Below are 27,086 nucleotides of genomic sequence, written 5' to 3'. Positions count from 1 at the left end.
AAAGGAGGTTATCCAGTTTCCTCAATAGTTTCCTAATAGTACAATGACTGTATAGTTTATCGTCCAAGCTGGAGCACTGGAGAGGAAAGAGGGTGATATTAGCTGCTGTTCAGATACAAGGAGCAGGACGGGAAAGGCAAGCACGCACACAGCCACAAGGAACGGAAGAGGACGACCCTTTACAAAATACCAGTGGATAAAAGCTGCCACAAACAGTTATTATGCGGAAGACAGGGAGCATCTGGGAGGACACAGGAGCAAGACCAAGCTACAATTAAGCTACGATTAAGAAAAAACTGGCCAGAGCAGAAGCTGAAACCCGGGGTATACATTAGCCTGACTCGGGGTTCTTTTCTTTCCCCTCTTAAGTCAATTTACAAAGCAGATTCGATACTGGACTTTGGGCCACAGGTACCTTCCGGGTCTCTTCACCACCTCATCTCCCAGTTTTTCCTTGCTGGTATTTATTGAGGTCTAGGATGGCTTAAGTGTAAGCCATATGGGCAGCTAACATAGTCAGCATTCATCACTGAGAGGCAGATCATTCTGCATTACTCAAGTCCCTCTTTCTTTCTTTCTTTTTTTTTTTTTAAAGATTTTATTTATTTGACAGACAGTGATCACAAGTAGGCAGAGAGGGAGGAAGCAGGCTCCCTGCTGAGCCAAAAGCCCCATGCGGAGCTGGATCCCAGGACCCTGAGACCATGACCTGAGCTGAAGGCAGAGGCTTTAACCCACTGAGCCACCCAGGTGCCCCTGAAGTCCCTATTTCTAAAAGTAAAAGCAATCTTCCGCCGTAGACATTTCTAATGGGTACCTATAGGCCCCTCACTAAAAGCAGGAAACAAGCAGAAATGTAAACCTGTATTAGGACAAAAAAAAAACCCGTATTAGGACATCACTCTGCATATCAACCTTAATCATCTGATCAGCAAAACAAATGTTGGAGGGGTGTCACAGTGCGTACGTTGTTCAGTGTGATTCACTGGATTCGGTGCCACACTGATTCTATGAGATACAAGTCACATACCATAAAATCTACCCCTTAAAATTATATAATTCAGTGGCTTTTAGTAGAGTCACAGGTTGTGAGTGGTTTTAAACTATGCCTCTCTCCACTCCTCAAGGCTCTGCCTGCCTACCTCCAAAAGCCTTCATCCCTCCCGCCATGTCCACTCATCTCTCTTAACATCTTTCATCTTAATTCTTAATTTAAAGGCTAGAAAATCAGATTCACTCACACACAGTTCTGTGGAACCTGGTTAAGAGACCAGCAGATAAGTCCATAAAATGCAGGTGGTCCCCAGCCCTGGCTCACACAAAGTAGCCCTGCCTGCTCAGACCTGTCCCTGGGAGTGGCCCCAGTCAAAAAATATGGGGACATGGACACACCCTGTTCAAGTGTAGCTGACCAGCTTTGGGCAGACGACTCTGAAAACACAGGTTACAACCCACTAGCCTCCAGAAGAGACCCAGGTCATCTATCCTGGGCCTACCTGGGTGCTAACCCAAAGAGACGCTCATCTTGGATTAACCAACATCCTCTTCACTATGCAAACACACTAGCAAAAGAATGGATGGGCTGCCATTCACACAGTGTGAATCATTTGAAATATATTTAAGGTCCACAGAAAGGAGTCTAATACAAGGGTCAAAGATTTCATCTCAGAGCCTGGAGCACTGAGATGACCAGGATGGCCTGGGGGGGTCTAGCAGCTGTCACACCTGTAGCCTACTGAGCTAGCTCTTACCTAAACTTTCCCACAACCCTTCAGAGTAGGTAGCATCAGCTCCCTTTTCCAGATGTGGAAACAGAGCAGAGAAGTTAAGTAGCCTGCACCCAAACAGGTATTAAAAAGTGCACGGGGTGGGGGTGCGGGGGGGCGTGGCTAGCTGACTCAGTAGGTAGAGCATGCACTCTTGACTTCAGGGTCCTAAGTTCAAGCCCCAGTGGGACCTACTCTAAAAAAATAAATTAAATAAAATACTAAAGAAAGTTTAAAAAAATAAAATAATACTAAAGAAAGTAAAATAAAATAAAAGTGCAAAGGAAAGTAGGTGGGTCAGTTGGGTGTCCGCCTCTCGATCTCAGCTCAGGTCTTGATCTCAGGGTTGTGAGTTCAAACGCTTCATTGGGCTCCATGCTGGGGACAGACCCTATTTTAAAAAATTAACTTAAAGAACAAAAATGCAATGGGGGCAGCAAAAGTAGGGGGAGAGATAACTCTCTTATTTCCTCACACCAGAAGCTTGATCCAACCTCAAACTCCCGGGATGGTTTCTTAATGTTTCCTCAGCAGCTCGAGGGCCCCAAGGATAGTTTCTCTGTGAAAAGAGGAGTTGCATACAACCATCTTAGAGAACTTCTTAGAACCCAATCCCAAAGTTAGGGGCGTGGCTTCCAAGCAAGAATCTAAGGAAGAAGGGCACCTGGGTGGCTCAGTCGGTTACACAGCTGCCTTCAGATGGGGTCATGATCTCAGGGTCCTGGGATCAAGCCAAGCATCAGACTCCCTGCTCATGGGGAGTGTGCTTCTCCCTCTGCCTCTGCCTCTCCCCCTCAGTTTTCCTTGCTCTCTCAAATAGATAAAATCTTAAAAAAAAAAAGGAATTTAAGGGAAGAGGTTTCCTTTCTGGTGGACAAAGGTGCACTATGCTACCCACCTTCGGAAGCATTTCCATTTAATTCATACAATCACTCGGCAGAGAATGACCTCACATATTATATAGTTACTGATGGGTTTCCTCCATCACTTATGAATAGAGGAATTATGGTACAAAGTGATTAATGGTCCCGGACTTCATGGGACACGTCAGCCACTCACGGATTTAAATCCATCTGTCTGAAGACCTGAAGCCCAGCTCTTCTAAGTAACTCTGCCTCAGCCTTGGGTGTCCCTCAAGAGTCACTGTCCAGGCTGACCTGGCAGGAAATCTGTGAAGACCTGGCATTCAAGGTAACATCTGAAATTCTACTTTGGGGGGCACCTGGGTGGCTCAGTCGGTTAAGCATCGGCCCTCAGCTCAAGTCCCGATCTCACAGTCCTGGGATCAAGTCCACATCAGGCTCCCTGTTCAGCAGGGAACTGCTTCTCCCTCTCCCTCTGCCCTTTTCCCCTGCCTATTTGTTCTATCTCACATACACACAACTAAATAACATTTTTAAAAGAAAAAAAAAAAAAAAAGAAATTGCTATTTCCTTGGCGTGTATTATATGTCAGGCATACAGGAGGCATTCTACTGAACTTCAGAGATGAGGGCACCAGGGCTCAGAGGGCAATTTGTCCAAGGCCACAAAACCAGAAAGTGACTGAGCCGTGAGTCCAGCTAAGGAGTGTCCTACTCCAAACCTGGGTCTTTAAAACTACAGTATTATCCTGCCTTTTTCCAAACCAGAATCAGAAAACCACTCCCCCCTTCACCTTATCAACCAGTTCCTTCTGCTTCTTTCAATTAATTGCTCACATCCAAGTTTCAGATCTACAGAGGCTCATGACCAGCAATAAACCTTTTCCATAGCTGTTTTGAGGGTTGAGGTCACCGCTCTAGAGTGTTTCTAGGGGGGGGGGGTCATTTGTTTTTGGTTTTGTTTTAATTTTTTTTTTGGTGTTCCAGAATTCATCGTTTATGTACCACACCCAGTGCCCTCCATAATACCCGCCACCAGGCGGTCATTTGTTTTTTAATGACTTAGTTCGGCACTACTCCCAAAATGGCATCTGGCAAAAAATAAATAAATAAAACCCTTTCCCTACGACCCAACTCCAACACCCATTTCTCTGCAAAGTTTTCCTTAATCCCTACCCCTGAGCAACACAGCTGTTTGGCTATTACCAAGAGCACTTAGACGACTGTCTTATTTTCCCTTTATTCTGATGCTACACAAGGAAATTCATGCTCCTAAAAAGAACACATGCTTAAAAAAATAAAAGTCCCTTCCCAAACCACTCCCTCAAAACAACCCCTGTCAATAAAGTAAAATCGCACAAATTTTTTTGGATAGAGATGCAAACATGGTTCTCTAACATTTCATCAACTCTGAACACACCAATGGTTGTAAAATGCAACATGATTTTGTTTCTAAAAACTATTGCTGTGAAACAAACCATGCCAGGATGCCGCTCCATCACTCAAAAAATCTAATTTCATAAACAAGGTACCTTTTTTTTTTTTTAAGCATATGTCAATCCTGCACCTAAAAAGGAAAACAATAAGAAAAATAAATTGGGTAAGGTATACCCAAAACAATTTCTCAGAGCCAGATCAACACCCATGCTTTTCTATATACTCTCACCCTTGTTCCTAGAGCCCTGGCAGCATCAAGAGCATCCTCAGGAATGCCCCGGATCGGGCCCAGGGATTCTCTTCCTCTCCCGCACCTGTTCCAGACTGTGACCACTGCCCAGCCAGCTACGATGGCAGGACATGTCCCAACTTCAAATATACAGAAAGTTGCATCTCAGAATGCACGGAAGTACAGAACATACAGCCTCCCCACTGGACATTGATGACCTCTTCACAGGCCGGTTTCCCTTGTCGAACTACAAACTTCTCGGGGGTGTTCACTGATCACCATTCTATCAACCTTTGGTCGATCACCAAATCCCTAGCTCCAGGTAGCACCTGTACATGTTTGAACCACCAGAGGCAAGCAGCAATTCTACAAAAAACCGGGAGCATATGGATTTCAAAGTGCCCGTGGTGCAAGGAAGAGGGGGGAAAGGAATGCAAAGCAGCAGGCTCTTCTCCTGGACGCCATCAGGATCACCCCTCCCATCCCCCCACCCTGCTACATCAAGGGGTTACCACCTGAAGGGCTCTGTGAGCAGCCTCACTACCCGGGAAGTGAAACCATCTCTGCAAGCAGCCAGACAAGAATTAGTCCCTCAAACCCCTTGCCGGCAAGCCTGACACACACCTCACCTCTATAATCACATCTGGAATCAACGGCTATGCTCCCAAGGTGTGACAGATGATTGCCAAACAGGGGGAAGATGGCTCTGTTCATTTTATTGCTTTTCCTGCAATAGAAAGGTACAACCTTCTCTGTGTATGGCTGTATTTTTAAAACCAACCAAGTCCATCTTAGTGAATTCCATAAAGATGTAGTATTTGTTCACAAATACAGGGGGGAGAAAAATCCCATTCGGAGTTAGGAGGGATGACCAAATTTAGACTGACTGGCTCTGGCTTGAGCAAGGGTTCCCAACCAGAGGCAGACACCGTCGCCGAACTCTTAAAAATACAGAAACTCTGCACGCGGCCCAGCCCTCCTAAATCCCCAGGGGTACGTCCAGGCTGTTGAAAGATCTGTGGAGCCTGCAGTGCAGGTGCTCAGGTGGGAACACGGGCGCAGCAGAGGCTCCCCCGGGCAGGCGTGTAAAGTAGCTGACCTGGATTTGAGTCAGAATCATCCTGAATTAGCCACACAAAAGGATCTGTGCACAGTGCATTACAAACCCGGCAGTCAAAATGTGGGGAAAGTGAAGTGCCTGGAAAGGTGAGCAAGAACACCCAGGCACGGTGGGCTGGGATAGGGACAGCAGGTCTGACCCCGGCTTCTTCCCCCAGGGCCTGGCAGGAACTGGGGACACATGGATTTGCTGAAGAAGATTCACACATCTGATAAGCACAAATCCCCATGGAGCCACCTACTGTGTGCAGAATCCCTGAGCTGGTTCCAGCCACTCAGGAAAGAGTCCCTCAGTTGGTTCCCCACCAGAATAGTTTTCCTTCAGCTTCACCAGACACCTGAGTAGAAGTGTTCTAGAAGTATGTCCCTCTTTAACAATCCAAGTCATAAAGGAAGATGCTTCCGGCCTCCAAATCACAGAGGGCTCTTTCCCTAGTTTCCAGTTATATAGACATCAATCAATTTTATATTTTAGGATTAAGGTAAAACACAAAGGTGAAAGGAAATTAGGGAGGTATTTTGAAAGCACAACAAAACTAGAAACCTTTTATCAAAATAAGAATGAACAATAGCAGCCTTATCTTATCTCTCCAGTGTTTAAAACAAAGGCAGATTTTGAATTACGGGAATTTCTCAACTCTGCCTATATTTAAAAAAAAAAAAAAATGCTATCAGGTAGCTTGTTTTCTGTTTTTGTTCACTATGAAAATACTTGCTGAGGTCTTTGCTGAGCATTCCAGATTTCAGGACAGAGCTGCCCATCCCCTCAGCTGATGGGGTTCTTTCTAACTCTACCCACCACGGTCTCCCAAAGGCTTTGAGATGAAAAGGCAGCCCAGGAGAATGGGTTGAAAGAGATTCCACCAAAGGAAGCATGGCTCACAATGGTTTCAATGGTTTGCAATCAGTTAGCCCCCAGGACATCCCCAGCCGCAGTGATGGGTGATCTGAAAATGAAGCATATCAAAATGCTATTGATAAGCTAAATTACCAGACAGCTTATCTGAGGCCCACATCCGCCATATGGTGCCCCAACTTCTGCCGCCTGTTGCGGCCACAACAATAGGCACGCCTACCCAGAGCACCGGCCCACAGAAACCCAGCAGCAGCGGCATGTGCGGCGGCTGCTGTGTTTACATTTTATTTTGTGCTATTAGCCTTGTGGCTCCCCCCACCCCCGATCCCGGGAGGGATTTGAAACACAACACGCCTTCCACGCGCTACCTACAGGACACACGCTTGCCCGCGATGTGTGTGTGTGTGTGTGTGTGTTTGTACACACGCGTGCGCACGCAGGCAGGTATGCATCAGGTGAACAGAGAAAACCAGATGTCAGCTCAGGCAAGGGAGCTGCCTGGTGGGGGAGGGCGGGTCCGGCCGGCTCCCAGCGAGAGCGGCAAGCAGACAATGCGCTTTTCTCCAAACACTCCGGCGGGCGGGCCTCGGGGAGTGGCTATTTAAAACACTTGGCTCCTTTTATTTCACCACGGTGGAAGTGAATTCGGCTCTTGAGTGCCAGAGCAAATGAAGTCATTTGGTTTCTGCGGGCTCTCTTTGCATTTCAGCAGAAGTCAGACCGGACGAGAGTCGGAAGGTCCAGCTGAAGTTGTTCTTTCTTCCAATCAAAACTGATTCCACAGAGGATTTGGCTCCTGGCCTTCATTAACTTTTTTTTTCTTGGAAAAGGCACGAAGGTCGGAGAAAATTTAAAGGACAGAAGGCAGTGGCATGAATGCTGTCAAAGACGACTCCTGTCACAGAGTGCCATCAAGTTAAGATGTAAAGACGAACAAATGAGGAGATCACCTTCTAAAGGCTTGGTTGGTATTCCAAGATTAATAGTGGGTTGTCCTGAATGAATTCATAAGGTTTCTGCATTTATTGCTTTCTATTCTGCCCTCTAAAGAGGATCCTGTCTTTACGGAGATTGTACCATTAATGGTAATAAAATATTCATTTATTTAGTTTACTATTAGGGAAAAGATAACTGGTTTTCAAAGAGAACTCAGCAACGCAGAGCATCTGGTTATGCAAAAATGTACAAGATGCAGGTTTGGATACAGTGCAAAGCAAAAAAAAAAGTCAATCTAACATTCAGATCTAGTTAACTATTATAAAAAGGCATTCATTTCACCCCCCCCATTACCAACACCTTAGCAGACAATATTCTTGGATGAACTTTTCAAATTTTCTTAAACATTCTCAGTTTAAAAAAAAAAAAAAAACACCAAAAAAAACCCCTCCTTTCAAGTTAAATTGAGATTGCACTTGAACTCCATCCAAGAGCGGAGCTGAACTGAATTATGATAATTAGAAAGCTGTGCCTATAAAAAAGCAGCGCAGTTCATGCATTTTTTTTAAAAGTTCATGCCAGAGAATATAAGTTCAATATGTTCTCACATAATTAACATTTCCCACCATTAGCAGCAGTTTTTCAGTTTATATATCAGTAAAAACAACAGCACTCGTCATTGTTGTATATTCCCAGTCAATAGTGTTTCAGTCACTGTACACATACATCTAAATCTGTCAGATGCCTAAAAGCAACCAGAATTCCCCACTGGAGACGATGGTGGTGCTTAACTTGTTCATTAGTAAGCCACTTTTTTTCTTTTAAACCCATTTTCCAATGCTGGGCCCTGTTCTTCAAACTAAAACTGCTAATGAAATCCTAGGGCAGAGCCTTAAAAACTAACATGAAAAAGAGCAGAAAGCATTACATCACGATAGTAAATATTGATGGGTATGGTAAATATGCGGAGTGCGGGGGGCAGAATACAGCCAGGATGGAGACTTCCCTTGGCTTGCCCCAAGAGTAGGAAAGACCGCCTCTAAGATCCCCCTCCCCCTTCCAATCAGAAGAGAGGCCAGTGGTTTCAGTTAGCTAGGACTCTCAGGCTATGGAAACTCTTTTCTGAGAATCCTCCCAACCATGCAAAAAGCCAGTGGACAGCACTTAAGAGCAGAGTGGGACCCACCCTTCAAGAAATATCCTCGAAAACCACGCTTCAGGGCATCCCATTTGCTTTCACTAAAGTGAAAATACATATTCCAAAATTCTCTTAGTCCACACCAGGAGAGGAGAGCGGAATCTCTCTGAGGAGATGGCTGAATTTCAACTCTTATTTCAACTCTTAAGTTCCGACATGGGACAGGGTCAAAGAAGCTGATGATGAGAACTTTTACACGCTGGGGACTCTCAGTACCTCACAGCTTTGAGACAAAATACAAACACACACACAAACACTCCAGATATTTAGATCCAAATATTCCAGCATTCCACAAATTATCCCAGCAGAGGGAAGGCCCAAACTTCCCAGATCTCGGGAAGTATGCAGTCATTGCAATGCCAGGGGCACGAAGCTTGTATTTGTCAAAACGCCCAACCCTGAAACATTAAGGGCTTTAGCACGGACCTGAATTACTTGATTTTATCACCTTTGTGAAGGTGAAAGAATAAAATATATTACTGATACTGTTCAAACATGAGTTGGGATCTCATTTAAATACCACAGCGTCATCTGCGGCTTCTACCGATAAAATAAGAAAAAATAAGAAAAACAGTCAGTCCCCAATAGCCCAGCAGCAGAGCCCAAGTTTGCTAAAGGGCAAGAACCTTACAGTACTTTTTTTTTTTTTTTTTTGCTGAGGTCAGAAGTAGGACACTAGCCCTTGCTGCTGTTGCAGTCTCTGACCACTAAGGAGGAAGTGCAGTACGCACCTTTATGGACAGAAAGGTGGGCTCTGATTTCCCTGCACCACTGCTGAGACGGCCGGACACCTGCTCTGGCCCGTTGTCCTCAGTCTTTGGAAAAAACAGACCTACAAAGTTTTACCAATAAGTGGATCCAACCCCTAGGCCCAGCTTTCACTCGGCAGCATTTTTACTCTTTCGCAATCTCTTTATTGGGAATAAATAACGTGCCTAAAATACAAGCTTAAAAATGCTATCTACCTACTGTCTGCACGTGAACACGGTCATTTTTACACATGCTGGCTCCTAAACGCAGTCATTTGCACCAACCTTTTGAGCGATAAAGCACCACGATTTTCATTTGCAGGCAGTATAATTATGCTCACAATTAACACATAATAGTACATGAGATTAGAGAAAAAAAAAGTAATCCCACAGATGCAGAGGCTCTGGTGTGACCACCACACACGAGAGATCAACCCGTTCTAAAACAAGAAACCTTAAAAATATTGTTCATGGCACAGCTCATTTCTTCAAAGGCCTAGCTAACATCTGAGCTCAACATTCTCCAACTGCTCCTGGTACATACTTTTCCACTGAAGATAAAACAGATATGATCTGGAAACGGACGATCCACAGCAAGTATATTCTTCTCAGATTTTCCCACTGAGAAATGCCCTCTAATACTGCTGAGCTGCAGTGTCAGAACTCAAAACTGTTACTGAAGGACTTTAGCATAAGCAGCAAAAAACCCCGAACACCCTTTTCATTATGACTTGCTTGTCCTTGTTCTTAATATGAGGAGACATTAGTCCTCCAAAGTGAGAGTCTGAATACGTAATTCCTGCTGTAAGAGAGGTAGAGTGAAAAGGGAAGAAGCTGAAAGAAGCTGACATCCCCCACAGTGTCGCTCTCCCCCCTTCTCCCCCTCCCTCCCGTCCCCCCCCACCCTCCACCCCGCCCAAAACCTGCCTTGACATATAATTAGTTTGCTGCTGGGGCCTAGGCACACATTGTACCACAATGCAAGGAAGCACCTCTCAGCCTCTCCGTGAGAAATTTGCTTCAATCTGGCTCAAACTAAACTAGGTTGCCATCCCTCTTTAAATTAAATCTCATTAAGTACATGTCGTGGTGAGTCCTGGTTTATGTTTTGGGAAAAGGAAAAAGAAAAACACACACCACACACACACACAACCCAATAAACTCCATAAATCTCTCAAGCATGGTCTCTGGATGGAGTTCTATTTGTTACTCCATGAAAGATCACTTGAGAGGTGGAATCTATACAAAGATTCTTTCCTCTGTTTTTTCAAATCTTACTGTCAAGGCAAAGTGTCACATTGGTTTTGTCTCAAAATTGTAAAAAATATATATATATATATTCTAATATTCCCCTAAAACTGCAAACCAAATAATAATAATGATAAGTAAAATAAAATGGTCTACACTGGCACTTTTATACCATCAGCAAGAATTCAGTAATGAATACAGCTTATCAGCTCATTTTTTTATGCCAACAACAAATAAAAGAATTACAAACTCTGTTTAAAATCTGAAACCTGAGAGCTCAATACCAAGTTGTACATACAAAGAAATACTAAACAAAAATATCTGTGACCATTTATGGAAATAGTGAGATTAGAAAAGTAAGCCTCCCCCCCCAAAAATAATCAACGATTCAAAACCTCGCTGTTGACAAAGGTTCAACTAAATCCATTTGTCTTTCCTGAGTCACTTTGTAATTAGTTCTACTATTTCCTTCTGAAGAAGAAAGATTCTTAAGCAAAGTTAGATCTGAGCCTGGCCCCGAAGATCCTGATATTTACAAAAGGGCAGACCCGATAGTGAAAGGACGAAGCACGGGCACAGCCTAAGATATGTTCCCTAAGCACTGCCTCAGAGTACCCTGGCAGAGAAGCCCCCAGCAGGACACACCAGTAAAGGCCACTGCAGACTGCAGAGAAAGGAGCCCACTCACTGCCTGTTCTGACAATGCAGGCAGATCCCAGGCTCCTAAAAGGGATCAGTCTACTCAGGTAACCACCTGCAGGAACCCAGCACACCACAAGCGATCAGACCACCAAAACTTCCAGAAACAATCAAGGAGGGTGGGGAGGAAGAAACATGCAGTTGCCCTGAAATGTTTTAGTGTTCTGCTCCTTTGCAGAATCTGTAGCATTTAAAATTTTGTTTAACCATTTTGAAATCTGATAGGTTTTGCAGACCTTTCTGTCCCAGGACCTGGGCTCCCTCCAAGGCACTGTTTTTAAAACAGGCCTTTTTACATTACCCGCTCCTGGAACATCATCTGTCTCTAAGTTTCCAGTGCTTACTGAGGTCAATTTTCATTTCTGCAAATCACAGGCAGCCACTTGCTTCTGAGAAGTTAACAAGCCTCCTGAGAAATGCTGGTGGCTGCTATTTCATTGTTTCATAAATATTTTTATACAGTGATACCATTCAACTTTAAATAAATCTTTAAAAAGAAAGACAATTAAAAAGCAAAGAAAATTATGATCTGGATTTTATTTATTTTCGTGGGAGAAGAATAAGGGAAGTGTGAGCCCTCCATTGTTTTCAACTCATTTAAAATGTTGCTTCAGTTTAAAAAAAAAAAAAAAAGAAAGAAATACACACACACACACACACACACACACACACACAAATGCATTTTAGAAAAAAGAAACTCCTGGAAGTTGAACTTTCTTGAAAGACGGCCTCTGGACTTTTGAAAACAGTGTTGCTGCTACGAACAAAGACTAGAAGGACACCCTGATTTTCTCCTCTCCTGGGGATCATTTCTCTTCCAATAAACAAACAAATCCCCCAGTATTTCCTACCGAAGGGAAGTTTTCCAGGGAGAGTCTCCTCCAGGGTTTGGTGGTAACTGCGACTCAGTCTTTTTTGGACACAATGTTTCTGCTGACTCCTGAAAATTTTCCACTTGAATGTGCAATGAAGTGGCGGCGGCGGCAGCAGCAACAGTCCTGGAGAAGCGGCAAAGGCGACCGTGCCTTCTTTCATCTTTGAGAAGGAGCGAACCCCCGCCAGCAGCACGATTCGGCGCGGACCCCGGGCAGGCCTCTGGGGGCCCGGGCGCCCGGGGGCCCGGTGGGGGCGGCGGCGGCGGGGGGGGTGGGGGGAAGAGCAGGCTCCGGGCTCCGAGGCGGCGCCGGCGGCTCTCCCCGCCCGCGCCCGCTGCGAACTTCTGACTTCCCCCGAGCAAACCGTGATAACCGGCTGAGCTTGTGAGGGTGTGTGCGTGTGCGCGCGTGCGGGCGAGCGGGCAGGCGCTGGGAGCGCGGGGGGCGCGGGGGGCGCGGGGGGCGCGGCGCGGCCGGCCGGGCGCCTCCAGGGTCGCCGCCGGGGACCGCCTGTTGCCGCGCGGGCTCCGCAGCGCGCGGCCCAACTTGGCGTCCCGGCAACTCGCGCGGCGGCGCCCGGCCGCTCACCTTGAAGGGGGCGCGGGGCCCGGCCCCGGCCCTCCGCGTGCCCGCCCGCCGCACACAAAGCGGAGCCCGCAGAGAAAGAGTGGCCCGAGCCGGACGCGCCGCTGGCCCCCCGCCCCCGGGCGCCCGGTGCGCCGCCCGCACCCAGCATCACCCCGCGCGCCAACTTACCTCGGCGAAGGGAGCCGCCGCAGCGCCCGGCGAGTCCGAGGCAAACTTCGGCGCCGCTTCCCCCGCCCGCAGCTCGGTGCCCGGCTCCCTCCCCGGCTCCCGGTTCCCGGGCCGGGCCACCCCACCCCTGCCTAGCACCGCTCCTGCCCCGGGGCCGGCTGGGCGCACTGGGCTACTGCCCGCGGCTCCAGGCAAAGGTGGTCGGGGTGGGGGGGCTTCACTGCATGGCCTGTCCCCGGACGCGGCCGCCCCGGGCCCGGGCCCCGCCGCGCGGACTGGCCCGCAGGGTGGAAGCGAGTCTGCAAAGTGCTTGGTGGGCGCCCGCGGCGGGCGGCGGGGCCGCGGCGGCGGCTGCAGAGGCTCGGCTCGGCTCGGGCGGCGCGGCGCGGCGCGAGCGATGCTAAGAATGTTCGGAATGAGGACAGGAATGAAATGAACGCCAGGACCGAACTCGCTCCGGAGGGGTGGGGCCTCGGTGACGTCATGCGGCCTGCCGCCCGGGGCCGGGGGCGGGGCCTGCCGCCGCCGGTGACGTCATGGGGATTCGGGGCGGACCCGGCTGGGCCGACTTGCGGTTGGGGCACGGGCTCCCCCCGCAGGGACGGCGGGGCGGAGTCTCGCGCCCACGGGGGAGCGGGGCGCGCGCGGGAGCCGCCCTGCCCACCCTCCCACCCCCCGCCCTGTCTCCCGGCGCGGGCCCGGGCTTTGTCCCGAGCAGGGCGGGGCGGCGGGAGGCTTCGAGGTGCTTGCGTCCGCGCGGAGAACTCTGGAAGCCTGGGTTTCTTCCTCCCGGCGGGCGCCGAGCCCGGAGCTGCGCGCGCCGCGCCCTCCCTGCCTCAGTTTCCCTCTTACGGGACGCGGAAGCTCGGCCGACCCCTTAGAGCGCTCCAGGACTCGTGGAAGTCTGCAAGTTCGGGGAAGAGAAGTTTCTTTTCTGGAAATTCAGGTGGTGGTTCTGTGGCGCGGTGGAAGCCTTCCCGGGGCCGGATTCCCAGCCTGCCATTTCTTCCCCTCTCACACTTTATAAAAGTTCGCGGCGCTCATTCAAGTGGAAGTCGGCCCTTTTGTTGGGAAGGGAAACCAATCTGCCCTGCTAGCACGGTCTTCTCCAGCTTGCTCAAGAAGTTGAGTTCTCTCATCCCTGTGGGTTGTACTTTTCGAAAGTAATGGGTTAGGCAAAAACTCCCCGAATTTTAAAATGCTACATCAGGCAACTTCAGGCCGCTCCTTTTGTGTATGTGGATAAATTTCTCTTCCATTCTAAAAATATATATATATAGTTTTATCGCCACCTTTGGAAGCGGAGTAGTGACACATTATACCCAGTGGGTAAATCAGAAAATAGCTGGGTAAAGTCATCCCTCTATGGCAGAACTTGTCTAACGTTTTCGGTGACTGTCTTGTGCCAGTTTCACTAAGATCGAAGTAGCAAAAGCAGTTTCTGTGCTGTTGACCTCTTTCCTTCTAGGCACTTTGCTCTCCTTTCCATTTGGGGCCCCAAGATAAATAATGGCGCCTATTTGTCCCTAAATCCCCTAAATATGGATAATTGAGGGAAGCAGAATGTAACTTGCAACGACACATTTTATACAAAACGTAACTTGTACTAATGTTCTTTAATTGAAATTTTTCTTGTGATCATTGAAGATTCACATGTTGTAAAAAATAATAGTGCAAAGAAATCTTTTGTTCACTTTGCCCAGTTCTTCCCAATGGTAATGTCCTCCACAACTGTAATATAGCACAGAATGGATATTGACATTGATTCAGTCCACCCGTCTTATTGACGTTTCCCCAACCTTAATTGTACTCATTTGTGTGTGCCTGTATTTCTATACAAATTTCTCAGGTGTGTATGTATCCGTTACCACAGGTAGGTACTAATGCTTTTTTTTTTTTTTAATAAAGTGTACTAATGCATTTTATCTCTAGTTTGCATGCAATAATAAGGTGATACAATGAGGTTTACAGTAATGACCCCAGCCACCATTGCATTGGTTTTTGGAAATGTATTAGAAAAACATAATTAATTTGGCATTAAAACTGTGCTAGGCATATCCCTCTCCAAATATCATCTTCTAAAAGTATGAGAGTCCAATGGCAGTGCAAGCCAGACGGTAGGGTTGCTAAACCACAGTTTGTTGGCCCAGTGTACCTGAACATTTTTCAGACTCCAGCTCCCATCTCACAGCCACCCAGCAATACAAAATATCCTATTTCTTACTGAATTGAGGAAAAATACCTTGGCCTGCGATTCAGAGCTCTTCATGACCAGTATTTTCTGCAGCTTTTCCCACTTGATAGGATGTTTCTTGAGGCTTATCTTAAAAACCTCTTCTAGGAAGACTACTCAACTAGATATTTCCTCCTTAGGACCCTCAAAAGTCCTTGCTCCAGACTCCCTATTGTATTCTGTAGTTACCGGTGTGCTAGGATGCCCCTACATCTGAGTCCAAGTGGACTGGGTTTCATTTAGCTAAATGTACACCTCCCAAGACGTACACGTAAATGGGAATAACTTTTGTGGTCTCTCCACACATTTTCACACTCCTCAGCTACCCACCAGATGGTACAGAGGACCTATGGATGTTAGGGCCCAGCAGCTGTTCACCTCCAGCATCTGAGGGCAGGAACAGTAGCTGCCACCTGCTAAAATGACAGCAACTAGCATGTACTACACCCAAACTCAGTCCTTGGCACTTTGCATTTACCGTTTCAATACTCGTGGCACCCGTACAAGATAATGATTCGTAGCTCAGTTTATACAGGTGAGGAACTAAGGTACGGGAATATTAACAATTTACCCAATGACCCACAGTCCAGAGAGAGCCGAGTATACAGGGTTGACCTGAATTCCTTCTGACTTCAGCCCATGTTCATAATCACTGACCTCTACTTCCCCCAAAACTGTAACAGATCTTTAACAAAGCAATTGGATACCAGGCACTTGTTTAAGTACTTTCCACTAATTACCTCATTTAATCACCCACCATCACCCTATGAGGTGAGGTTTCTACCTTCAAGATGAGCAAACTGAGGACAGATAGAAAGTACAGAGTGAGGATTCAAACCCAGGCAGTCCAGCTCCATATTTCATGCTCTCAACCTTCCACTTAGCTACCCAAATAGCTGCAGTACTATACAGACAACAAAAGATCAACCATGTGCAGGGATATACCCTGAGATGTAACAATTATATGTATTATATGTATCACCTCTGATGTAAGAGAGTTTGTTACTTCCAAGTCTTAACCAAGGAAGAACCTAACTTGTAACACGTTAAAGAAACAATGATCCAATTAATGGTAGCACTTCATGATGAGATAGAACTCAGTCAGCCTGAAGTTAGGAAGGAGAGTGGGCAGGTTAGAACTTACTCTAAGGAAGCACCTGGCTCAGGAAGATACTGCTTTAGAAAATAAGTAAAGATGTGTATTAATGATACAGTTTGTCTCATTTCTAATGAAGTGGAGTAACTTAGAGCAGTGTGAATGGGTATAACCTCTGGGAAAGTTTGGTGTTAACGAATGAAGTCAAAGATATGCATGCTCTATGATCCAGAAGTTCTTCTTAGGAATATAGCCAAGAGAATTTTGGGTACATAAGGGACACACATGCAAGAATGTTTGGGGGTGCTTTTTTTTTTTTTTTAATAACCCCAAACAGGAGGGATACCTGGATGGTTCAGCCTCTGACTCTTGATCTCAGGATTTTGAGTTCCAGCCCCATGTTAGGCATAGAGAACACTTAAAAGCAATAAAAATACATAGAAAAAAAATTTTTTTAAATAGAGGATCACAAAACTTAAAAAAAAAAAAAAAGCACACAACCAAACAAGAAATGACCCACATGTCCAGTAATAGCAGAAAAAGTATATGGATTGTGATATAATCATACAATGGAATAGTATAAAGGGTTGACAACAAATGAGGTCCATACAACAATGTAGATGAATGCTAAAAATATAACATTGATTGAAAGAAGCATGAAATAAAAGAATCCACATAGTGCAATTATATTTATATGAAGTTCAAAAACAAGCAAAATTTAACAGCATTATTTGAAGTATACTTAGGTATATACTGAGGTGGTAAAATGGGAAAGAAAAAAAATAGAAAAATACCAATTACCAATAAATCTGGGATAGTGCTTACCAGTAGGAATTGGGAATTGGGACAAGGAAGAGAAACATGTGGGGTGTTTGAAATGCAGACAGTGTTATATTTTTGTCTGCTTATATGGATATTTACTATAATGACCCATTACACTTTGTATAGACGTCCCCCTTTATCTGAGGGGATGCATTCTAAGACCCCAGTGGATGCCTGAAGTTGTGGATAGTGCTGAATTCTATATACATTATATTTGTTCCTTTGCGTACTTACCTATGATCAAGTTTGGTTTATAAATTAGGCACAATAAGGAATTCACAATAGTAATAAAATAGAAAAATTATAACAATACACTGTAATAAAAGTTATATGAATGTGGTCTCTCTCACTCTCTCAATATCTGGTGCTGCACTCACCCCTCTTTCTGTGATCATAGAGGGTAAAATACAATGTGATGAGATGAAGCAAGGTGAATGGCACAGGCATCGGGACATAGTGCTAGGCTACTGTTGACCTGATGATGATGGGATGGTCTACTTCAGGACCACAGTTGAACTTGGGTAACTGAACCAGACACAGAAACCGTGGATGGGGGCTGGGTGAGCGGGGGGGGTGGGGGGAGATACTGTATTTGTTTTAGACACTCTTTTCTATACATCTATTGTATTTCACAATTTTTTAAGTTAAAAATAAATATTAAAGAGACCCACTATTATTCTGATGCCCCCCATGTGCCCAGGGCTTTGAGCTGGTTCTGAATCCTATCACTCCCCCCACCCTTTTTCATAATCCTTTCATTGTACACCATTTCCTCTCAGCCAGATCATGACCTTCACTCTCCATGGGATCCTTTCCATCAGGATGTAAACAGACAGAGGTCTCCCTCCCATCTTAAAACAACAAACCCCAACCTCATCTGAAGATTTTGCCTTCTCTTCCCTTTCTCAACTGAACTTCAGAAAAGAGTTGTTGGACCTCATTTCCTCCATTTCTTTATCTCCCACTATTCCTCGACCCTCTCCATTCAGGCTTTTGTCTTCATCACTTCTTCCCTCAAAACAGATGTTTTTCTAGCCCTCCGTTTAGTTAGTTCAGTGGGCCTTTCATTGACCCCATCTTGGATTATCTGACATGGTTGATTATCACCTCACTAAAACAGTCTCTCTGGCCCAATTTCCTAGTTTCCCCTACTCCTCTGCTAGATCTCATTGTCCTTTGCTGACCATTCTCCTCCAGCTAGCTGTTAAATTGTGTGATTCCAAACGCTATGCTTTCTTCTATTCTTACTTTATATCCTATCTCCAGCTGATTCTAACTAATTTACTCCAGTGGTTTCAATCACTATGTGTTTGCTCTTGTCTTTCAAACATGCACATGCAATCCATATCTCTCCTTGAAACTCTAGATGTATATAACTAACGTCCTACTGGACAACACCATCTGGGCATCTCAGAAGCATCTCCAAAACCATGGTCTTCCACTATGAGTAAGATCTTCATCAGGTGTTTTCCATCTCTAGGAAAAGCACCAGAAACCAAGTTATCAGGCTTGATGCATCTCTACCTGCTTAAAAACTCAAGAGTATCCTACCACATTTAGAAAAAGTCATTCCTATGGGTCTGCGTTATCTAACACCTCCCTGCCTTTTCAGCCATCTTGTCTCTCTCCCATCCAACTGTGTGCTCCTAGCACCCTGGGTAACCTTTAGTCCTCAAACTGATCATTTGCCCAAAGGGCCCTTGTTTGTGCTAGGACAGCTCCTTGGAATATCTTCCCCTTCCCCTACGGTCTGTTAATTGTTTCTCCTGTTTTGCTTGATACCCCAGATTTAATCACATTTTTTAAATTGTATTAGTTATCTAATGCTGGGTAACAAATATTTCTAAAACTAAATGTCTTAAGCCAGTAAGAATCATTTATTGTCTCTCATCATTTCTGTGGGTCAGGCATTTGGGAATGGCTGGGCTAGATGGGTCTGGCTTGTGGTCTTTCATGAGACTGTAGTCATGTCAGCTGAGAAGGGAGTTACCTGAAAGTTTGATTGGGACTGGAGTTTCCCTTTTAAGACTGTTCACTCATATGGCTGGCAAGTTAGTGTTGACTGTTAGTAAGAGAACTCAGTTTCTCTATACATACATCTCTCCATATTGCTTGGTTCTCCACACCAAGTGGTGACTTGAATTCAAAGCTAAACATTAAGGGGCGCCTGGGTGGCTCAGTTGGTTGGACGACTGCTTTCAGCTCAGGTCATGATCCTGGAGTCCCGGGATCGAGTCCCACATAGGGCTCCCAGCTCCATGGGGAGTCTGCTTCTCCCTCTGATCTTCTCCTTGCTCATGCTCTCTCTCACTGTCTCTCTCTCAAATAAATAAAATCTTAAAAAAAAAAAAAAAAAGCTAAACATTAAGAAAGTGGGAAGAAATGGAGGGGAGGTAGGGGGAGGGAAAGAGAGACAAAGAAGCTGTTTCTTTTTTATGAACTAGCTTCAAAAACCAAACAGCATCCCTGCTACCATATTCTATTCATTAGAAGTGAGTCACTAAGTTTGGCCCACATTCAACGGGAGAAGAATTGGATACTACCTTTTAAAGGGAGATTGTCAAAAAGTCTACAAACATATTTTAGAAATCACATCACCTGTATTATTCCTTCCTGGACTTATCACAGTCTGTAATTTTGTATAACATAATTATATTATAAAGACGTAGTGTATACTTCCACAATTATTTGATTAATGACTATCTTCACACATGAGAACATAAGGCAGTGAAATAACCCAGTGGAACAAGAATCATACCTGCTTTGCCTACCATTTTATTCCTAATACCTAGCACATTAGCAGGCAATCAATGTAGAATAAATACGGGGTGCCTAGACGGCTCAGTCAGTTAAGGCCCAACTCTTGATTTCTGCTCAGGTCATGATCTCAGGGCCATGAGATCAAGCCCCACATCAAGGTCTATGCTCAGCGCAGAGTCTGCTTAAAAGACTTTCTCCCTCTGCCCCTCCCCTCACCCCAAACACTTGATCACTCTCAAATAAATAAATCCTTTTTTAAAAAGAATAAATATGAATGTTATTAATTACATGTAACCCCTGCAACAGCCCTTTCAGGTAGGTAACATTCTTTCCATTTTATAGATGTGGAATTAAAATGGTTAGATAGGGGTGCCTGGGTGGCTCAGTGGGTTAAAGCCTCTGCCTTCAGCTCAGGTCATGGTCCCATGGTCCTGGGATCAAGCCCCACGTTGGTAGGGAGCCTGCTTCCTCCTCTCTGCCTGCCTCTCTGCCTACTTGTAATCTCTGTCAAAGAAATAAATGAAACCTTTAAAAAATAAGATAAAATGGTTAAATAACATGTTTAAGGGTCAGATTTTGAATCTAGGTCTCTGTTGCTAAGCCAGAACTCCTTCTTAGGACTTCTAGACATCCTCCTAGGACCACAGAAGCTACTTTGGCCTGAGTGGAATGATCTCCTCAGTTTCCACATTTCCTCATCCAGAAGCCTTGGGATAGCTCATTCTACTTCCCAGGTGTATGGATTCAAGGGCAGACCTATCCGTAAAGACCTGCCCTGCCCAGACTCTGGTCATGAAAAATAAATTTTCCAAAATAACTGATCCTTGTGAATTTATCAGGAGCAAAAAGAAGGGAATGTGAAGTTTCTGAAACTGCAAACCTACACTTGGGGAAGGTCAACCAGAGTAGATCCTGAAAAAAACTAGTGCTTCTCAATAGCAAAATCTCCTATCTGACCCTATCCTCCACTCCTGTCTTACCTCCTTCACCAAGAAGGAAGAGACAGTTCAGTAGCTGCTCTCTCTGGTGAGGTCATTTGTGGCTTTTTAAATTAACTAAAATGAAATAAATGAAATAAAAATTTTATCACACTAGCCACATGTCATGTGCTCAAAGCCACCAGGTGGCTGGTGGTTACCATAATGGGAAGTGCAAATATAGAACATTTGTATGATTATAGAAAATTCTACTGAACAGTGCTGCCAGAGAAACTGGGGAATCCTAGCCCTGGAGAATTTCAAGGCCATAGGAGAAGACAAAACCATGGCTGGAGGAATTTATCCACCCCAAAGAGAGCCCCAACTCATGAGTGAGAAATGTTCCCTAATCATGGGTCTCTGGGCATGGATATGCCTCTGCAGGTCTAGACTCTATGATCAGGCTTTCTGCCTCTCCCCTGTCCATCCTCTGAGCTACCACTCTCATTTTATTTATTTATTTTTAAAGATTCTATTTACTTACTTCTCAGAGAGAGAGAGAAAGAGCACAAACCGGGGGGGGTGGTAGGCAAAGGGAGAAGCAGGCTCCCAGCTGAGCAAGGAGGACAATGTGGGACTCAATGTCATGATCTCAGGATCATGACCTGAGCCGAAGGCAGATGCTTAACCGACTGAGCCACCCAGGCATCCCTACCAATCTCAATTTAAATAACCACCATCACTCTCCAAAACAGACCACTTCTTGCTTACTGCCCTGAACCCACTGAGCCAAGGCCCAACCCAGGACAACACATCTTTAACATTTTTCTCTTCTCCAAACCACTCCATCTCCATACTCAGGTAGTCTCCAACCCTCCTTTCTCAGAGTATGTGATTCCCCTTCTTCTCAAAGATAAGCCCTCCTCCAACTTTTCCATCAACATGTGCGCTCTGGATTCAGATCCCCTTCACCTCACTGGAGATCTCACTTTGCTAATTATTCTTTCTCCTTTCATTGTCTTCCATCTTTCCCTCAACCAGCACTGCCTTTCCAGCAGGCATGGCTTCCCCAGTGTTATCAATAATTTTAATTGGCCCTTTAGGATCATCCCATCTTCCTCTTCCTTTGCCTACCCCTTTCCTTTTCTAGGGAGTTTTCTGAAAAAAAAAAAAAAAAAAAAAAAAAAAAAGACCCTACACTCTCATTTCCCACCTAGGGCCTAACTCTCATCCAATGAAGTTGCTTCCCATTTAATAAAATTTGTTCTGGATGTGGCATTCAAGAGTTTTAACAATCAGTTCCTGGCCTTTTCTTTTTTTTTTTCTTTGAACCAATCTTTATTTTATTTTATTTATTTTCTATTAAATAAGCTCTATGCCCAATGTGAGACTTGAACTCAAGACCCTGAGGATCAAGAGTCCCATGTTCTACCAGTTGTGCCACTCTGGCCTACCACCCCCCGGCCTAACTTCTTACCCATTTTTTCCTGTCACCTTCTAAACATACTCACCTCTTCACACATGTCTAAAACATTCCTGCCATTGTATCTTTATTATTATATTTCTCTTGCCAGAAATACTTGTTCCACATATATTCCTCCACCAATGGGGGCTGAGGTCAAGTTCCTCCTTCCTGATGACGTCTTTCTGACAATAAAGACCCATCATGCTTGTCTTGACTCCCATCACCAAGCACAGGCTGCCTGATGCTACTGTGTATTGTTGTATAGACATTTCTCTTCTCTTCCCAGTTGTCTATCAGAATACTTCCTGGCAAGGAGTTAGCACTTGCATCTTTGCACTCCCAAGTTTTTAGAAAAATGCAAAATTGTGTGCACAGTGAATATTCAAACGATTGACTCATTCCTAGACATATCCCATCATCAATTCAAAAAGAGCCAGTGGCAAACCATGCAGCACTAGTTCAAATAACCTCTTGAAAAGATTATCACAAAACAGGGACTGTGACAGCAATTAGCTATGTAAATGCCCTGAGGATAAAGTTGATGCATTAAAAAATAATATACCTCTTTGGACAAGCCTGGGAAGACAGGTGTGAATGGATGCTGGCAATCCCAGCGCTACACAGCTGGCAAGCGTCAGTGTGATTAGTGATACATTTTGGTGGGTGAGAAAAAAATCTGTGCTGTTTGTTTTGTTTTGTTTTGTTTTGTTGTTTCTTTCCTGTCTGGGGGGTGGGTGTAGGGCGGGGAGGCAGTGCTGGGTTGGGAGGGGAAAGGCAAGGAGGCAGGCACGGGGAGGGGATAAGGAGAAAAAGGACAGGCTATGGAGGCAGGCAAAATTTGTCTTGAATCTCAGCCTCGTGGCTGACTTGATGTATAAAAGTGGGTAAGTGATCTCTTTTTATGCTGTGGCAGAATATTATTGGTCTGAGGAGAGGTTTATGGTAAAGATATGAACAGCATGATATCGTGTTTATAATTTTTTTATGTATATGTGAATGTATACAATATATGCACAAAAAAGACCAAAAAGCTACATATTACAAATAGGTAATCTTACATATTTGTAATTACAAAATATTAGATTTTCTTTTTTTTATTTAGTCTATTTTCTGTTTCTCAAGTTTAAAGCACTGTGACTTTTATGAAGAAGCTCTGTTTTAAAAATTATCTGAGTTAAAGAACTTCAATATAATATTTTAGGTAGTTGGAATTATTTCTCTGGGTTGAACAGAATGTATGTTTTTCTTTCAATAATCTCAAATATTCAGAAACGATGAGAGGAAGTTGCTGACATGACACCCCTTCACCCCCAAATTCTTTAGTATCTTTCCTCCAAACAATAATGTGTGACCACCTAAATTGGGAAATTGACACTTCACAGCTTCAAACTGAATTCAGGTTTTCCCAATTATCTAATACCGAGCTAAAGACCCCACCCCAAATCATGTGTTGCATATGGTTGTCCTGTGTCTTTCATCTCCTTTAATATGAGTCCTTTCCTCAGCATTTTCTTAACTTCCATGATTTTAATCATTTTGAAGATTGCAGGTTATTTTGTCCCTTCCTTTGGGTTTGTGGTTGCCAGACTCCCAAACGGCTCGCAATGCTTCTCGCCCTCTGGTTTTCGTGTAAGTCCCCTCCACGTTAACTCAGGAATAACCTGTGTGACCAGTGGAATGCTACAAAAGTGTTGTGTACCTAGAGGCTAGGTCTTAAGAGACACTGTGGTTTGTGCCTTGCCGTCTTGGATTGCTTGCTCCGGGGAAAGCCAGCCATTCCATCATGGGAATGTTCAAACAGCCCTGCAGAGAAACCTATATGGAGATGAAATGAGGCATTCCGTCGGTGGCCACATGAACTTGCCAGCCATAAGAATACACCACCTTGGAAGTGAGTTCTCTGGAAGCCTCACAGGACAGCACAAGCCAGAGCTCCCTAGCCAAGTTTCTCCTAAATTCCTGACCCATACAAACTGAAAGATAATAAATATTGTTTTAATCCACAAAGTTTAGGGGTAAGTACCCAACTAATACAGGTTTGTCTGTTTACTCGTGATTAGATACAAGCTTCCCATTTGGGACAGGCATATGACAGTCGTCATGCTGTGTTCTCATTGCATCCTCTTATGTCCTGCCTGATCACAATTTGTCATGTTATGGGTGTTGTTAAGTTTGATCACTGATAAGTCACCTCTGTTTGTTAATATGTAATTTATGGGGCAATACTTTGAGACTATGTAACTACACTGTGTCTCACCAAACTTTCACTTTGTTCATTATTACTTTTTTAAATCTGAAGAGATGCTTAGACTCCTATTTTATTCAACTGGGTACAATCCATTACTATTATTTATTTTTGATGATCATATCATGCCATATTTAGCCAGTCAGAGCCCCTTCAACTGGCTTCCACGTCTTTCTGAAATATCCCATCATTTTTTGAGCACATGGCATCTTTCTGGTTCAGTGCTATTGGGGTGTTACTTTCCTCAGTATATTTTAATGGACAGAATTAGGTAGTATATGTATGTATTCACACATATACTTACATCCATATTTCTCTATCTCTTACTTACAATCATGAGTTTATATTGGCACCTCCAACTCTCCAGTCAGATACTCTTAGATTCATTCTAGTTTTCTCTTTTTCACATTCTCTTCTCCACCTGTGAGAAAACTGGCTCCTGTTATTCTTTATATATATATATATATATTTTTTAAAGATTTTTATTTATTTATTTGACAGAGAGAGATCACAAGTAGGCAGAGAGGCAGGCAGAGAGAGAGAGAGGAGGAAGCAGGCTCCCTGCTGAGCAGAGAGCCCGATGCGGGACTCGATCCCAGGACCCTGAGATCATGACCTGAGCCGAAGGCAGCGGCTTAACCCACTGAGCCACCCAGGCGCCCTATATATATTTTTTTTAATAAACATATAATATATTATTAGCCCCAGGGGTCTGTGAATTGCCAGGTTTACACACTTCACAGCACTCACCATAGCACATACCCTCCCCAAAGTCCATAACCCAACCACCCTCTCCCTACACCCCTACCCCTGGCAACCCTCAGTTTGTTTTGTGAGATTAAGAGTCTTTTATGATTTGTCTCCCTCCCGATCCCATCTTGTTTCATTCATTCTTTTCCCATCCCCCAAACACCCCACGTTGCATCTCCACTTCCTCATATCAGGGAGATCATATGATAGTTCTGTTTCTCCGACTGACTTATTTCACTAAGCATAATACCCTCTAGTTCCATCCATGTCATCGCAAATGGCAAGATTTCATTTTTTTTGATGGCTGCATAGTATTCAAATATATATATATATATATATATATATATATATATATATATATATCTCACCTCTTCTTTATCCATTCTATTGATGGACATTTGGTTCTTTCCATAGTTTGGCTGTTGTGGACATTGCTGCTATGAACATTCAGATGCACTTGCCCCTTCGGATCACTACGTTTGTATCTTTAGGGTAAATACCCAGTAGTGCAATTGCTGGGTTGTAAGGTACTTCTATTTTCAACTTTTTGAGGAACCTCCATGCTGTTTTCCAGAGTGCTGCACCAGCTTGCGTTCCCACCAACAGTGTGGGAAAGTTCCCCTTTCTCCACATCCTCGCCAGCATCTGTCGTTTCCTGACTTGTTAATTTTAGTCATTCTGATTGGTGTTTGATTTGTATTTCCCTGAGGTGTTTGATTTGTATTTCCCTGATGCTGAGTGATGTGGAGCACTTTTTCATGTGTCTGTTGGCCATCTGGATGTCTTCTTTGCAGAAATGTCTGTTCACGTCCTCTGCCCATTTCTTGATTGGATTATTTGTTCTTTGGGTGTTGACTTTGCTAAACTCTTTATAGATTTTGGATACTAGCCCTTTATCTGATACGTCATTTGCAAATATCTTCTCCCATTCTGTCAGTTGTCTTTTGGTTTTGTTAACTGTTTCCTTTGCTGTGCAAAAGCTTTTGATCTTGATGAAATCCCAATAGTTCATTTTTGCCCTTGTTTCCCTTGCCTTTGGCGATGTTCCTCGGAAGAAGTTGCTCTGGCTGATGTGGAAGAGGTTGCTGCCTGTGCTCTCCTCCAGGATTTGGATGGATTCCTTTCTCACATTGAGGCCCTTCATACATTTTGAGTCTATTTTCATGTGTGGTGTAAGGAAATGGTCCAATTTCATTTTTCTGCATGTGGCTGTCCAATTTTCCCAACACCATTTGTTGAAAAGGCTGTCTTTTTTCCATTGGACATTCTTTCCTGCTTTGTCAAAGATTAGTTGACCATAGAGTTGAGGGTCTATTTCTGGGCTCTCTAGTCTGTTCCATCTATCTTTGTGTCTGTTTTTGTGCCAGTACCATACTGTCTTGATGATGACAGCTTTGTAATAGTGGCTCCCGTTATTCTTAATATATGACTTGATCAATCCCTTATTGTAACCAATTTCTCTTCCCCACTTCCTTCTTCCCCTCCCCCACCAACACAGTTGCCCTCTTCACCCCTCTGAGGTTCCTACACTCCACACTGGTGACATACTTTTCCAGCAATATAGTGGATTAGATATGCCCCCCTTTTTAAAAAATTATGTTCAGTTAGCCACTGTATAGTACATCATTAATGGATTAGATATCCTAAATGACCCTTTGCATCAGTTTTCTAGTAGATGTAAAGCAAACCACTCCAAAACTTAGGTGCTTAAAACAAAAATAATTTATTATTTACTAAATTCTATGGATAGGCTGGAAGGTTCTGCCTGGATAGGCTGGAAGGTTCACCCAAGTTCACTCATATGACTATGTTCAGTGAGTGAGCTGGGTGAAGAATGGCCATTCTCAGATGTCCTCACTCACATGTCCGAGGGCCCCGCTGAGATGTCTGAGATGGCTTGGCTTCTTTACTCATGTGCTCTTTCATCTAGGACTTCAAGTGATACTGGAAATATTCCAGGAAAGCAAAAGCAAAAAGGCCTCTTAAGCCATACAACATCACTTACACCAGATTCTATTAGTCAAAGTGTCACAGGACAGTCCAGATCCAGACCTCACTTCTTGGTGCA

The 27,086-nt window shown here is 44.4% G+C and overlaps 1 protein-coding gene across 10 annotated transcripts in view; it reads right to left on the bottom strand.

Annotated features, from left to right (window-relative positions):
- The window catches only part of TEAD1 (TEA domain transcription factor 1), a 261,401-nt gene extending 248,245 nt beyond the window's left edge, over nucleotides 1-13,156 (bottom strand). For 6 of the 10 annotated variants that reach the window (XM_059136472.1, XM_059136504.1, XM_059136519.1 and 3 more), the window contains exons 1-2: nucleotides 12,731-12,813; nucleotides 11,951-12,097 (exon numbers count right to left, since the gene is read on the bottom strand). The gene's annotated coding sequence lies outside the window, so the exon portion shown is untranslated. Of the gene's footprint in view, nucleotides 1-4,923; nucleotides 4,945-11,950; nucleotides 12,098-12,730 lie in introns of those variants that run through there. The other 4 variants (XM_059136498.1, XM_059136528.1, XM_059136554.1 and 1 more) reach the window with 3 other exon arrangements.
- Between the last annotated feature and the right edge of the window lie 13,930 nt (nucleotides 13,157-27,086).

This window comes from Mustela lutreola, chromosome 1, assembly GCF_030435805.1.
Source record: "Mustela lutreola isolate mMusLut2 chromosome 1, mMusLut2.pri, whole genome shotgun sequence".
NCBI classification, from domain to species: domain Eukaryota; kingdom Metazoa; phylum Chordata; class Mammalia; order Carnivora; family Mustelidae; genus Mustela; species Mustela lutreola.
This window is presented reverse-complemented; position numbering and strand designations above follow the sequence as displayed.